Source organism: Pongo pygmaeus, chromosome 9 (genome assembly GCF_028885625.2).
Source record: "Pongo pygmaeus isolate AG05252 chromosome 9, NHGRI_mPonPyg2-v2.0_pri, whole genome shotgun sequence".
NCBI lineage: Eukaryota > Metazoa > Chordata > Mammalia > Primates > Hominidae > Pongo > Pongo pygmaeus.
In genome coordinates, this window is record NC_072382.2 from 42,290,179 (window position 1) to 42,306,169 (window position 15,991).

The window sequence follows — 15,991 nt, forward strand, 5'->3', positions numbered from 1 at the left end:
AAGTTTCTTGAGCAATACTCTACAAGCACAGGCAACCAAAGAAAAAATGGGAAAATGGGATTACATCAAGTTAAAAAGCTTCTGCACAGCCAAGGAAAACAATCAATGAAGTGAAGAGGCAACCCACAGGATGGGAGGAAATATATGCAAGCCAAACATGTGACAAGGGATTAATAACCAGAATGTATAAGGACCTCAAGCCACTCTATAAGAAAAAAATTAATAATCCGATTAAAAATGGGCAAAAGATTTGAATAGACATTTCTCAAAAGAAGACATACAAATGGCAAAAAGGCATATCAAAAGGTTCCCAACATCACTGATCGTCACATAAATCAGGCAAATCAAAACTATAATGAGATACCATCACATCCCAGTTAAAATGGCTTATATCCAAAAGACAAGCAATAACAAAAGCTGGTAAGTTTGTGGAGAAAAATAGAACACTCATGTCCTGTCGGGGGGAATGTTAATTAGTACAAACACTATGGAGAACAGTTTGGTAGTCCCTCTAAAAACTAAAAATATAGCTACCATACGATCCAGCAATTCCACAGCAGTGTATATACCCAAAAGAAAGAAAATCAGTATAGTGAAAAAAATATCTGTACTCTTCTATTTTTTGCAGCACTGTTCACAATAGCTGAGATTTGGAAGCAATCTAAGTGTCCATAAACAGATAAATGAAAAAAGAAAATGTGGTACATACACACAAGGGAATACTATTCAGAAAAAAAAAACAAAAAAAACAAGATGCTGTTATTTGTAACAACATGCATGGAACTGGAGATCATTATGTTAAGTGAAATAAGCCAGGCACAGAAAGACAAACATCGCATGCTCTTACTTATTTGTGGGATCTAAATATCAAAATAATTGAACTCATGGGAATAGAGAGTAGAAGAATGGTTATCAGAGGCTAGGAAGAGTAGTAGGGGAATTAGGGGGAGGTGAGAATGGTTAATGGGTACAAAAAATAGAATGACTAAGACATACTACTTGATTGCACAACAGTGACTACAGTCAATAATAACTTAATTGTACACCTTCAAATAACTAAAATTGTGCTGTACAAAATCATTCAGGACATAGGCACAGGCAAAGATTGTATAATGAACTCACTGAAAGCAATTGCAACAAAAGCAAAAATTGACAAATGGGATCTAATTAAACTAAAGAGCTTTTGCACAGCAAAAGAAACCATCATCGGAGCCAACAGACAACCTACAATGGGAGAAAATTTTTGCAATCTATCCATCTGACAAAGGTCCAATATTTAGAGTGTACAAGGAACTTAAACAAATTTACAAAAAAAAAAACCCCAATAAATAGTGGGCTAAAAACATGAACAGATACTTCTCAAAATAAGACACTCATGCAGCCAATAAATATATGAAAACAAGTTCAATGCACTGATCATTACAGAAATGCAAATAAAAACTACATTGAGATATCATATCATGCCAGTCAGAATGGCAATTATTAAAAAGTCAGGAAACAACTGATGCTGGGGAGGTTGTGAAGAAAAAGGAACATTTTTACACTATTGGTGGGAATGTAAATCAGTTCAACCATTGTGGAAGATAGTGTGGCAATTCTTCAAGTATCCAAGAAGCAGAAATACCATTTGGCCCAGGAATCTCGCTACTTGGTATATACCCAAAGGATTACAAATCATTCTATTATAAAAATACATGCACACATATGCTCATTGTAGCACCATTCACAATAGCAAAGATGTGGAATCAACACAAATGCTCATCAATGATAGAATGCCCATCAATGATAAAGAAAATGTGACATATATACTCATGAAATACTATGCAGTCATGAAAAGCAATAAGAGCATGTTTTTTTTTTTTGTTTTTTTTTTTGCAGTGACATGAATGGAACTGGACGCCAATATCCTCAGCAAACTAATACAGGAGCAGAACACCAAACAATGCATTCTCTCACATGTAAGTGCAAGCTGAGCAGTGAGAAGATATGGACACAGCTGCAGGGAACAACACACATTGGGTCCTGTTTGGGAGGGCTGGGGTAGAGAGAGCATTAGGTACAATAGCTAATGCATGCTGGGCTTCATACCGAGGTGATGGGTTGATCTGTCTAGCAAACCACCATAGCACACGTTTACCTATGTAACAAACCTGCACATCCTGCACATGTACCCTGGAACTTAAAATAAAAGTTGAAGAATAAAAAATGATAACTAAAAGAATTTAATTGGATTGTTTGCTAACAGAAAGAATAAATACTTGAGGGAATGGATACCCAGTTCTTCATGATGTGATTATTTGACATTCCATGCTTATTTCAAAATATCTCAGGTATCCCACAAATCTATACATCTACTATGAACCTACAAAAATTTAAAATTTAAAAAATAAGAAAAAAAACCTGCTTATAAATTATTTTTCTGTTCTTCGAAAACTGATCAAATTAATCACTATCTTTATTTCTTGAATAGACATTGCTCTCTTTGCATCTACAGTGAATCATTCATAAAACATTTTGCAAACCCAGACATCCTCTAAAAAATGCAAAACATTCTACTAGACTGTTAGCCAAATTGATATCATTCTGGATATAACATTTTAAATTTTACTAACATTACATGTGGCTATGTATACCAACTTATCTAATTTATGTGACTCCTTAAAAATGAGTTATTGCTATCTAAATCAAGTGATATCTATTTTTTTCTCCCCTGATTTTGTGGTATAATGGATGACAGTGAGTTACATTTCTTTGGTTTGATGATTAACACTTAGTGGTTTAAAGATGCCCCTCACTTAATATACCACAGAGGATTTTCTTAAATGTCACCAGGACAAGTAGTAGGGCAGTTAATAGGAAAAGTCATTTATCATAGAGAATCATTTCAAAACATAGATAAATAAACATAGACACAGTTATCTATTTCATATATAGATACATAGGGATCTATTTTAGCGATCTACAGAAGATATATGTATCCATAAATATATAACATTTTAACTTTTAATACACACAGGTACATTTATTTACACTTATTTGGTTTGATTTAGACAAAAGATATTTCAAGTAAGTATACTAACTGATATTTTATATCACAATAAATATACCTTTGAGTTCTTAAATGAATGAATAATTTAACATATTAAGAAAAAATCTGCCTGTACAACAGAAAAGCACAACATTACTAATCATCAGGGAAATGCAACTCAAAACTATAATGAGATATCTCTTATCCCAGTTAGAATGGCTATTATCACAAAGACAAACAATAATAAATGTTGGTAAGGATGTGGCAAAAAGGAAACTCTTATATACTGTCAGTGAGCATGTAAATTAGTACAGCCATTATGAAAACTAGTATGAAGGTTTCTCAGAGAACTAAAAATAGAACTGCTATATGATCCAGCAATCCTAACAGGCATTTATCTAAAGGAGAGAAAACCAGTTTTATCAGAGGGATATCTGCAGCCCCATCTTTATTATAGCACTAGTCTCAATAGCCAAGATATGGAATCAACCTAAATGTTCATCAATGAATGTATGGATTTTTTAAACTGTTATCTATATACACAATAAAATACCATTCAGACAAAAATGATATAATTTTATCATTTGTAGAAACATGAATGAAACTGGAAGTCATTATGGTAAGTGAAATAAGCCAGGCACAGACAGAAAAATGTTGCATGTTCTCACTCATATGCAGCAGACAAAAATGTTGACATTATGGGGGTAGAAAGAAGAATGGTGGTTGTTCGAGGCTTTAAAGGATTTGGGATGGGATAGGCATGGAGAGAAGCTGGTTAATGGGTACAAACACATAGTTAGAAAGAAGGAATAAGTTCTAGTATTTGATAACCGATTATGGTGAATATAGTTCACAGTAATTTATTTTATATTTCAAAATAGCTAGAAGATTTAAAATGATCCAAACACAAAGAAACCGTAAATATTTAAGATGATGAATTCATAAATACCCTGATTTGATAATTATACAGTGTGTAATTGTATCAAAATATTACATGTATGCTATAAATATGTATACATATTATGGATTTGTACAGAAATCCACACAGAATCTATACAAAATCAAGTAAAATAATAAGTCAAATAATAAAACAAAATAGTCATATTTCTACAGAAAAAAATGTATACTTTCACGATTTTAAAATTATAAAATTGTCTTTTTCACAACTGAACAAAATTATTTTAGCATCTTATTTTTTCATATTATAGTATAACTAACTTTCTTTTCACAAAAATATTATATTTAAATTAATTATATAATTACAATAAAAAACACAAATGGCATACACATTTTTGAAAACAACCAACTTAGTTCATTGGTGCAAAAGTGCAGGAATAGAGTAGCCATGCTAGCATTAGTGGCTCAGTGACCATAATGACTAGGTAACTAGCTTTACATACATAAAGAACTAATTAACTAAAATAATTAATATTTAAATGAATACTAACGTGGAGTGAAGTTGAATAAGGGTTTCTATTATAAAAATGACACCAGTAAGATGACAGAACAAGATGCCTGATACCCTCCACTCCCAATGGAGACACAAACTCTACGTTAGTACAAGGACCAATTTTCTTTATACAAAATCCAGAAACCAGTTAAGAAGCTTATGTACCTCAGGTGAACATAAAATCAGCAACATCAGGCTGGGTGTGGTGGCTCATGCCTGTAAGTCTAGCACTTTGGGAGACCAAAGCAGGCAGATCGCTTGAGCCCAGGAGTTCAAGATCAGCCTGGGCAACATGGCAAAACCCCATCTCTATAGAGAAAAAAAATGCAAAGAAAAATAGCCGAGCATGGTGGTGTGTGCCTGTAGTCCCAGCTACTTGGGAGGCTGAGGTGGGAGGATCACCTGAGCTTGGGGATGTCCAGGCTACAGGCAGCTGAGATCACACCACTGCATTCCAGACTGAATGACAAAGTGAGATGCTGTCTCAAAAAACAAGTAAACAAACAAAAAAAATTAGCAACATCAAAGCCTGTAAAAAATCTGTGGCAATCACGTATCATAGTCCCTCCCTCCAAATAAGTGTACTGCAATTAGAGGAAAATTCCTAGCTCATGTCTTTTTCCCAGGAAGGAAAACAGGAGACTAAAATATATTTCCAACATTAAGACTTTTTGAAGCATTTCCCAATAAAATGATTTTTGTCTTGCCTGAATCTAAGCATTAACAGGAAGGGTACCAGGCTGATGGCCACTGAGAACAAAAGCCACAGTGTGGAGCACTCACTTTCCATAGTCCTTCTCTCTGGCTCATCATGAAACAAGTAGGAGATAACCCCCATCTCCTAACTTCTTCCTGGGAAAGGAAAGGGTTGGTCAAGTAATATTCAACATGGGTGCCAAGGCTACACAATAGGTAATAGATAGTTTCTTCAACAAATAATGTTTGGAAAACTAGATATTCACATGCAAAGGAATATAATTAGACCTATATCTTATACCATGCACAAAAATAAACTCAAAGTGAATTAAAGACTTTAATGAAAGATCTTCCTGATTTAAAAAAATGGGTAAAGAACTTGAAGAAATATTTCTCTAATATAAAACATACAAATTGCCAACATGTATATAAAATATTCTCGAAACACTAATCATTAGCAAAATGAAAATCAAAACTGCAACGAAATATCACCTCACATCTGTTAAGATGAACATTATTTTAAAAAAATATTTCTCCATTGCAATTAGGCCCAGGCACTATGGGTCAACAGCACCTCACCAATAGAGATGGTGCCAGAAGAGGGCCTCAAAAACAATAAATGGCCACAAGAGTTTACCTCCAGGTCTGTTCTACCAGTGGGAGGCTGACAAACTGTGGGTAGGTGTCTAAAAGGGCAAATCCCAGATGAGAGTTCAAATTTGTAATCACACAATGGGTTCTTCTTGCCCATTGCACAGGCAAAGCCAATTCACTGAGACCATGGTGTTGCAGTAAAGAAACAATTTAATTGCCGCAAGGCCATTCCACATGGGAGATTGAGTTTTCCCACAAATTAGTCTCCTCTCAACTTTCTAAATATTAAAAAGTTAGTGACATATTATAAAATAAAAAGGTTATGTTAATATAAGATAGACATGGTAGAAATAAGATGCTTAATCCTGATTTTATAACACATACTAGAGTTTTGCCTCTCATAATACCTATAGAAATAATCATACATATATTAGTTTTGGGTACATATCCTTTCATTTTTCCTGGAAGGTTTTGTCCTCCTCAATCTCCCTCTTCAACTGGAAGAGTTTAGCTTTTATTATATTATGTGATAGAATTTCAAGTAAGGTTCACATAAGATTACCTTTAAAGAAGAAAACTTATGTTTATGTTTTTGAATGATGGAAACTTACTATATTCTGGCCTTTTTTTTTTTTTTTTTTTTTTTTTAACAGATGAGTGATATAAAGTCCAGAGAGGCTTAGAACTCATTCAAAGTCCCTTAGTTGGCGAATTGAGATTGAACCTCAACTCAGAATCTTCAACTTTTCAAATGTTTTCTATATATGTGATTTCACTTTATCTGTTGAAACAAAGTTGAACAAAACATTTGGAAAAGTATTTATTGTGACCCTAATGTGTAATAGGGGTTATAAGAGGTAGTCAGAATGATAAGTGAGATCTGTACCCGGTCCTCAAAAACTTCCTACCAACATAGTCTAACGGAGTTTTCTTAGTGTTTCCAAAAACATGTGATATTCAAAATTTCTTACAACACAATATGAAATATTTATCCATATAGTTTCTGAAATATATATAAAGTGATCTGGGAATAAATAATCATTTCTGCTATAAAAGAAATATTCAGGGAATTATTTGAAAAAGAAAGGTGACATTTGAGTAGTACACAGATACTTAACAGGAAGATTAGGGAAGAAGACCATTCTGTGCAAAAGAAACATCAATATATGAAGGTGAAGAAAGCTCATAACACAGTGGTGAGAATACACACAGGGTACAAGAAGTGGCTGAAGATGAGGTTAGTTAGGTAAGCTCGGAACACACTGTGATAGGAGGAGCATGCCACTGGGAAGATGTTGAACATTCTTCTGTAAGGTAATAGCATTGTTTGCTTGTTAGTTTCCTTGTGTTTTACTCTGATAAGGATCAACTTATGGAAATAAAGATGCAGGACTTTAGAGAAGCTCCAGTGCAAATAGCTGCTATAACTAAAGATTAATCTTGAGCAACTTCAGCTTAGTTTTCAGACTTTAGACTTTAGAGTAACATAGAAGTAATGCAGATTGCTGGGCACTACACCAGGTTTAGTAAATTCAGTGCTTTAGGATTTATGCCCACAACTGTTGATTTCTTCTTAAAACTCCAGGTGTTTTCCATGGAAATAGAATTCTGAGATTCTCTGTTTAGAGGAGTGGTTTTCAAATATCACTATGCCTAAGGATTGTCTGGAAGATATTGGATGACCTCATTCACAAAGAGTGTGATTCTGTACATCTGAAGGGATGCTGGTAACTTGACTTTCTAGCAAATTTCTTGATGCTGATGCTGCTTGTGCCTGAGTTATTCACTCCCTATCAATACACAACAGATTGGTGCCAGGTTTAAATTTTGTATATGTATCACAATGATGAAAAATAGACCTCCCTAAAAGAAATATAGGACAGAAACAAAATGACCAGGTCTATCAATTTTGTTTTATTATACCATCTATCAAAGAAGAATCTGCAAATAAACTGTCCATTTGTTTAAAAATGAAAAAAGAAAATAGAAAAAAAAAACAGAATTTTTGTCAAGAAAAGACAGAAAGCTTTTTCTCAATAAGGATGAAAATGCAATAATTGGCAGGAATATTTGCTCAGGTCAAACTAGTACTTGACAATGACCTTTAAATTTACAAATTTTCATCATCTTTGAGTTACCTCCTTTCTATCTTCTCTCCCACTACCACACTCATCCTCATTAGCCATGATACTAATAATACTTTTTTCTTCTTTTGATAATTCAGTGATAGGAAAGATAAATATTCTGAACATCTGGCAGAGATGAGAAAATATGAAAATCTCTAACACAATACAAAAATGTACTACAAGATCAGAAACAAAGAAAATGTTATCAACAATTTTGGCTTACTATGTAAAGAGAAGTTTGACACTGCAGTGGTTAACTCTTGTTTCTTGTGCTTGGAAGCTCCCAAATACACAAAAAACCTTTATAAATATAAATACATTCACACAAATGAATTTTCAGACATCCCCATTGCAAGTAATGAATACAATGGATACAACGAATACAATGTTTTGCTTTCACTGTCTCCTCCCTCCCTCCTTTTCCTTCTCATCATGCCCTTCCCTCCTCCCCTCCCTCCCCTCCCTCCCCTCTATCCCTCCCACTCCTTCCCTCCTTCCTTCCTTCCTTATTTTGCTGCTTTCTTTTTCCCTCCTTTCTTCCTTTCCTCCCTCACCTCTCTCCCTCCCTCCTTCCTTCTTTTCCTTTCTTTTTTTCCTTTCTTCCTTCCCTCCCAACTTCTTCCTCCCTCCCTCCCTTTCTTTCCTTCCTTCCTTTATTCCTGATAATAACAGGTTTATAAATAAATATATCTATACTTACTTACAATAAGTTTATAAATAAATATATCTCTACTTATTTATAAACCTGTTATTAATATCTATCTACTTTTCGGATGGATTATTGTACCAAAACTTTTTCTTATACGTGTTCACTTTTTACTAAATTTTCTAAGATAACGTTGGTGTCCTGGAGATGAACACTGGCAGTATTACTAAAATAATAAGTATTGAACATTCTAGATGGGTATAACCTCTAGCTATTTCTAAAGGAGGGGTTCACTTTCATTGGCTGTCATTTTAGTCTGGAGTTAGCAGAGAAAAAATGAACACAGCCATCGATTTTGCATGATACACAGGGGATTGTTTAAATGCAAGACACCCGAGAAAAGTTTTTTTTTCCTTCTTTCTAATGTAGTTTCTAGATCTACATTCCCATATAAATTAACTACCTGCCCCCACTTTTTTCTTCTTTTGGTTTGTTTTAGCATATGACAGGCAATCTGTTCAGATAAATATCATTGACTATATAGGGAAAGCTAGTGAGCAGAAGTCCTGTCAAAAGCTGTTACATTCATGTCTGCAGATTTTTCCAAGGTTCATTAGTCCTCCAGGTAAGAGCTAGCACTATTTCTCATCACCTTCTAATCATTAACATATGAGCAAAAACAATCAATTCAAATACGACTTCTAGTAAACAGAGAAAGAAGACAAAATCTAACACATTATTTATATAAGTTAGAAAAACTCTAACAACTGTTACAACTATTGGCAATGGTACTATTAAAAAGAAATAAGAAAAAAGAGATTACGAGCTTTGCTTAATAATCTTCAAAAATTTGTTCAATTGGGAATTGTGGACTGAAGAAAAATGTGTTCTAAGTCATATAAGCAGCTATAGTTAGGGTTTACGTGGGATTGGGAACTTCACACATACAAACATCCTATAAAGTAAGTGTTGTTTTTCTCAATCTATAAATGAGCAAACTGAAAAACAGTAAGTGCTGTTTTTCTCAATCTATAAACAAGCTCAGATGGGTTTAAGGAAAAAACAAGTTACACATTCATTCAGCCGGCAAACATTTTTGGCTGCCTGCAGAGTGCCATGGGGCAGTCTAAATTATGGGAATAACATGTGAAAAAACTCACTAGCGTGCATTTGACGGTATGGGGGTGGTGGTGGGGTGCATGCAATAAATGAAGAAAGTAAGTAAAGTTTAGTATTTAGATGAAGTTAAGAGATTTGAATAAATAAATAAATAAGAAGAAAATCGAGTTGGTAAGCATCTGGGTGGTCAGGGCAGCCGTTATTTATAAGACACCTTTCGAGTAAGGAGGATATGAGGGAACGTTAGAAAAATAGAAGAAAGTTAAAAGGTAATGAGGTCAGCTCATGTAGTGTTTTAGGCCTTTATAATGCTTTATATCTCAATTAAATAAGTTAGGTGATTGGAATGCAAGGTTGTTTGTTTGTTTGTTTTAAGTAAATTCAGGGGTCACAAGCCCGCCGCATGTGGTGTTAGGGGGCGAGCCGGAGAGGCGTGCTGAAGATGATAAAGCTCCTACAATCAAAATACTATTAAAAGGAAGAGGCTAACATCATCTGTGAGAAAGTTCAAGTTAAACTCAGCAAGGAATGGTTCATCCTTACAATACATGCATAACTGATCTAAGGACTTCACATTGGGAAAAAGCAATCCAGGAAACAAAAGGTGGTGCAGCCAGTAGAAAATTGGCTGAAGAATGCTACTTCCTTTGGAAATCTACACAATAACAGCATATGACACTAGCAGAAGATGTCAAAGCCATGTTCACTGAACTTTGAAAGGAGGTCCGCCTACTTCTATTAACGAAAGGGGACAGACAGACCCAGAAGGAGAAGACTGAGGCTTGTGGCTGTCAGTCCTATTTCGACGCTGTTGTAGGTGGCGAGCAGAGAGAGAGAAGCCAGCACCATCCATGTTTTATTACTGCTGCAATCCTCTTGGAGTACAACCTGGAGATTGAAAGCAGTCTGAATTGATAAAAATGGAATAGTGCCACTGAATTCCCACCCAGTTCCATGTTATATAGTTTCTTCTGTGCTAGAGTTACCTGCTCTCTTACAAAGTATAGACCAACAGTATCTCCACTTAAAGCACATAAAAGGGCATGATTATGAACGTTAGAGTCAATTTGCAGAGTTTGAACTAAGAAAAGTTAAGGCACTCCACTTACCACGGTCCAATTCTAAGAAAAATTTTATTTATGATTTAATGACAAATATTTTGAAGGTCTTCCCAATCTGATTGCTTTTAAGTTGTAACAACCAACCATTGACTGGTATTTATATCTGAAAATTCAGATTACATTAATACAAGTCAGTAGTATATTCCAGAAAATTTGAGGAAATATATTATTTGTTAGTTTGTGAATGGAGTTTTTACAAATTATTTTATTAATCTTTTAGTATCTTGGCTCCATGATACCAAGCAGGGTCGCTTACACATGGATGCACAAATGTAAGGTTTATCTCCTGGCTTAAAAATAGATATTTATTAAAAATAAATTTTTCTAAAACACACAGATTTATCAGAGCAACTGGATCTGGTTAACATGAAATAAACACTAAGTCACATGCCAATCAAGAAATTTCATGGTGAAATTATTTTGCGTATTTTAGAAACAGAAACCATATTTTTTGCCTTAAAAAAGTAAATTTATATCCAACAAACATACACATGCACACAATGACATAAGAAAGTGAATCAGAATCTTTTTTTTTTTTTTTGAGATGGACTCTTGTTTTGTCACCCAGGCTGGAGTGCAGTGGCACAATCTCAGCTCACTGCAACCTCCGCCTCCCGGGTTCAAGTGATTCTCCCGCCTCAACCTCCTGAGTAACTGGAATTACTGGCAGTCCCCATCATGCCCAGCTAATTATTTTTGTACTTTTTGTAAAGACGGGTTTCACCATGTTGGCCAGGCTGGTTTTGAACTCCTGACCTCAGGTGATCCACCAGCCTCGGCCTTCCAAAGTGCTGGGATTACAGGCTTGAGCCACCGCGCCCAGCCCAGAATCTTAATACCTTAGATGTGCATGATAGTGGAGAATTCCATCTATTCTCAAAAGACATTACATCAAATAAATAATATATAACACAAAAATTATTATTTAAATTGAGATGAAATTCTCTAATATGGTAAGTTGATAGGAAAATTGCTTCAGATATGAAAAAAGTGTGTGTAGCAATGCATGTTCAACTTTTTAGAGTTATGTTTTGGGCATCCAAGAATTGATGTGACATACATACATTGAATAAAAAGAGGAAAAAATAGAGACATGGCTCGGACAATTACAGACTCAGTATGAGTCCACCGCTTCATGTTATGTCCCCACTCTTTCAAGTATGGTAAATGCAATCTTTAGGCAGAATTAATAGAGAAAATGTGTGCAGAATGTGAGAGACAACAATGCCACTCAATTCTGCTTTCATTACTGGAATACTGCATTTCAAATTGAGAAATTGAGAAATTACACCTGATTCCCAATCATCAGGATGGAGTTTAGATAGAACATCCAACATAGGAGAATAATTACTTTATAAATTGAGGACTGACTAAAGGAATTGGAGGAAGAGAAGGGTAAGAATGTAGAACAAGTTTTGAAGTATGTAATAGACTATTCTGAAAAAGGAATAAAACTCACCTTGATCGGCCCTAGGACAAGAATTTGGTCTAATTGGATGTAAGAAGCAGATTTTTCACTTCTTATGAGGAAGATCATAAACATTGAAGTTATCCAGTATAAAGTAGGTTACCCTTATTAATTACCCAGAAACTGAAGATGTTGGACCTGGATTGGCATTTAGAGGAGATGTTGTTAGGACAGAATTTTCAGACTCCCATGTGTATATACATCACCTGAAGATCTTGTTTAAATGAAGATTCTGAAAACTAATGTGAGAGTAGGTTGTATCATTTTACTTTTTTTTTTTTTTTTTGAGATGGATCTTGCTCTGTTGCACAGGCTGGAGTGCAGTGGCATGATCTCGGCTCACTGCAACCTCTGCCTGCCGAGTTCAAGCGATTTTCCTGCCTCAGCCTCCTGAGCAGCTGGGATTACAGGTGCATCTGGTTAATTTTCTTTCTTTTTTTTTTTTTTTTTGTATTTTTAGTAGAGACGGGGTTTCACCATGTTAGCCAGGCTGGTTTTGAACTCCTGACCTCAAGTGATTTACCCATCTCGGCCTACCAAAATGCTAGGATTACAGGCGTGTGCCACCATGCTCGGCCAATTTTACACTTTTAACAAACTCCTAGATGATGTCCATGCTGCTGGTTCATTGCCCAAAGTTAGAATAGCAAGTTGGTAGAGCTATTTAATATACTTATTTGTATCTTGAATTAAGAAATATAAATTTTCTTTCAGCCCTGATACTGTATTGTCTAATGTAGGTCTAATATTGTCTAATAGCATCTGAGCATGCTATAAATAAAGCTCCTGCATGATTAAAGGATTATCTCACTTCCTTCTCACCCTGATTTTAAAATAAAAATAGAAAAAGAATAGCTTTTAAGGATTCAGCTAGTGAAAATGAATTATCTTGTTTAAAGAGGAGGAAATCTCCATCTCAGTATGTATTAGCACACATCCTACATAATTTCTGTCTTTTATATTGAGGTTTATGACTCCCAAAAAAGGTTAATATAAACCTCTTCCTAGTCATGTAGCAGTATTCTTTTATTTTCCATTAGTCCCTATTAAATTCCTTAATATTGTTGGAAGTGAAACCATGTACCAACATATTTGCATTAGAGACATGCTGAATTTTCATATGGATTACAGAAAATTGCATGTGACAGCTGAAAGGTTCAATTTTTTTTAACATCCAATGTCTTTCACTGAGATTTTTATTTTTTACTTTTATGATCCAACTATAATAAGGACCAATTAAAGCTTCAAACGCTTGGCTATAGATGGCAGCTGACTTGCATAAATCTCCAGGAAAAAATGTCTGGGCACAATATCTCCCTTTAAACATAGAAAATTTTAAACATTATTTAGTTTCATCATAATTACATATTTGAGTTCCCTCAAGAAAATTAATATTTGTTCTTTCCTCAATATGATTGATTTTAGTTGTTTATTTTACCTTTACAGAAGGAACATCAAGGAATAAAAAACAAACACTTAAAATAGTTTTCTAAACCTGACAGAGAATAGACATAACAACGAATTATTTTTTCTTTCTCAGTACTAAGGCTTCAAATAATACTTAATGGAAAAGCTTTTATTTCTATAGTGTAATTTTTGACTGTTGGTGCTAGTATAAAAGTTGACAATTCCAGTTAACTTCAAAGAAAAAATCTCTACCATTATTTCCAGAAAGTTAAAAGGAGAAAAATAATCTAAGAAAGATTTTAATTCTGACAGAAGTTTTCAGCATGTCTACTAATTAATAAGAGAAAAAAGAGAAAGTACATTAATTGGCTTCCTTTCAACTACATACAAATCATGATAAATTGAAGCAAGGAATTAAGCTTTAGGCTCTCTGCTCTAATTAATGAAAATCATTTTCCTACTTTTGATATGATAAAAAGGATATTTGACTTGGGAGAATGTAAGTGACAGACTTGACTCACCCTGTTGGGAGAAGATAAAACCATATTTCCTATAGGTTCAGATGTCAATCAGTGAAAATAGAATCTTAGTAAATAAATAGTGTTGCATAATCTCATCTATTTATTTGCGTGCTTTAGAAGGATACTACCACAAAACCACTTTAGGTCACCAATCAGGGACCAGGCCTGTGAATCAGAAGCACACAATAGTCTCTCAAAAACAGATTCTGAAGCAGAAGAGGTTTAAGACTTAATATAAAGCTTGGGAAAATAATTTTCAAAGAAACAAGTGAAAAAAACAGATATTCTGAAAAATGAATAAGACTACATTTCCATATATACATATGGTAATGTGCCACATAATGACATTTTGGCCAACAACGGACCACATATTCAACAGTGGTCCCATAGTATTATAATCTCCTATTTTTACTGTATCTTTTTCTATGATAGATATGTTTAGATACACAAATACTTACCATTGTGTTACAGTTACTTACAGTAGTCAGTACAGTAACATGCTACTCAAGGATAGCCTAGATGTGTAGTAGGCTATAGAATCAAGGGTTGTGTAAGTACACTCTAATGTTCACAAAATGGCAAAAATACCTCACAATACATTTCTCACAATACATCCCCTTCATTAAGTGATGCATGACTGTGTATGCATGTGTTTATATATATATAAACATGAACACAGACACATACATTCATCCATATATACATGTATACCTACATGTATACACACACAAACACACACACACACACCTGAAATTAAAATATTTGTTTCAAATGTTTACAATGGATAACACCCATCGCACAGCATGCCTGATGTCTGCTTTTATTGCTTAAGATGAACTAAAAGGTAGATACTGCTGTTAAAAAGACACACACACACACATACATGCACACAAATGTGTTTGTGAATAGATAGTAGGGATTATTAACTTGTATTTTTAATTAAAAAGTCAAAAAGCAGAATGTAGAGATTGGGCAAGTGTTGGTACTAGATGCCACTCAAAATATTAAATTATTCAGGGGCAACACAACTTATATTTTTGATCAAAATCCTGTGTTACTTGTGTTTGGATCAAAGACAATAATGACATATTTAAACATCAATTTATTGTTATGTCTCCACTTTATATTTAAAAAGCCTGTTATCTCAAAAATGTTTTAAATTCAGCATTAGTGTGTAATTAATTCATTTTATTCAACATAACATCCATTGCACAGCATGCCTGATCTCTGCTTTTATTGCTTAGGACTAACTAAAAGGTAGAGACTGTTGTTAAAAAGGTGACACTCAGAAGGCAGCATGGCTTATTTAGAACTATACCTAATGCTCAATGCAAATAGCAAAGCCTCCTCTGACCTGGCACTGGGGAACAACTATATATTGGTTGTTATATAACTGGTACCAAATACAAGTTGAATATCTACATTAAATAGCTTGAGAAATATGGAGTTTGTAATTTTACATAGGATAAAATATAGGATGATATAAATTTTGTGGCTATTTTTTTCTGTTAGTTATTTACTCTTAAAAATTATAGAACTGAGTTCCTATTTTTACTTCTTCATGGAAACAGCTTGAATTTTGCCTCTTCATCCTTATAAAAAGTAAAAAGATGAACAAAGTAAATAAATCAATATGTTTTATAAAAATCCATAAGATAAGTGATGTCACAGGGCAAACTGGAAGCACAAAAATTTGAGATGCTCACCAGATAGATAACAGAGAATTACCACATAGCAGAGTAGAAACCTCCAGGAGAATCACTACCAGGATAGAAAAGCTTTAACTGTAATTGTCAAATTACTGGAGGAAAGGTT

The 15,991-nt window shown here is 34.3% G+C and overlaps 1 pseudogene; it reads left to right on the forward strand.

The window, feature by feature from the left end:
- Positions 1-10,719, forward strand: part of LOC129008616 (N-acylneuraminate-9-phosphatase-like) — a 150,286-nt pseudogene extending 139,567 nt beyond the window's left edge.
- Positions 10,720-15,991: the final 5,272 nt, after the last annotated feature.